The sequence below is a fragment of the Sinocyclocheilus grahami genome, unplaced genomic scaffold (assembly GCF_001515645.1).
Source record: "Sinocyclocheilus grahami isolate Dianchi unplaced genomic scaffold, SAMN03320097.WGS_v1.1 scaffold1458.1, whole genome shotgun sequence".
Taxonomy (NCBI): domain Eukaryota; kingdom Metazoa; phylum Chordata; class Actinopteri; order Cypriniformes; family Cyprinidae; genus Sinocyclocheilus; species Sinocyclocheilus grahami.
The window spans coordinates 120,905-121,818 of NW_015506637.1; positions in this window are offsets into that span (position 1 = coordinate 120,905).

A 914-nucleotide genomic window follows, 5' to 3' on the forward strand; every position below is an offset into this window, starting at 1 on the left:
CTCACTCACACACATACACACACTCCCTCACTCACTCACACACATACACACACACACACACACACTCACTCACTCACTCACACTCACTCACTCACACTCACTCTCACTCACTCACTCACTCACTCACTCACTCACTCACTCACTCACTCACTCACTCACTCACTCACTCACTCACTCACTCACTCACTCACTCACTCACTCACACACATTCACTCACTCACTCACACACACATTCACTCACTCACACACATACACACACTCCCTCACTCACTCACTCACACACATACACACACTCCCTCACTCACTCACTCACTCACTCACACATACACTCACTCACTCACACACACTCTCACACATACACACTCTCACACACACTCTCACTCACACACACTCACACACACACTCTCACTCACACACACACACTCTCAAACATACACACTCTCACACACACTCACTCACACACACTCTCACACATACACTCACTCACACACACTCTCACACACACTCTCACTCACACACACACACTCTCAAACATACACACTCTCACACACACTCACTCACACACACTCTCACACATACACACTCACGCACACACTCTCACACATACACACTCTCACTCACACACTCTCACACATACACACTCACGCACACACTCTCACACACACACACACTCACACACACTCTCACACATACACACTCTCACTCACACACACACTCTCACACATACACACTCACACACACACACACACACTCACGCACACTCTCACACATACACTCACTCACACACTCTCACTCACTCAATTCAAATAGCTTTATTGGCATGACGAAAATATATTTTGTATTGCCAAAGCATTAAGACAACAAAGAGAATGTTTTAACATCTGAACATTTACATTAGAACATCTGAACATTTA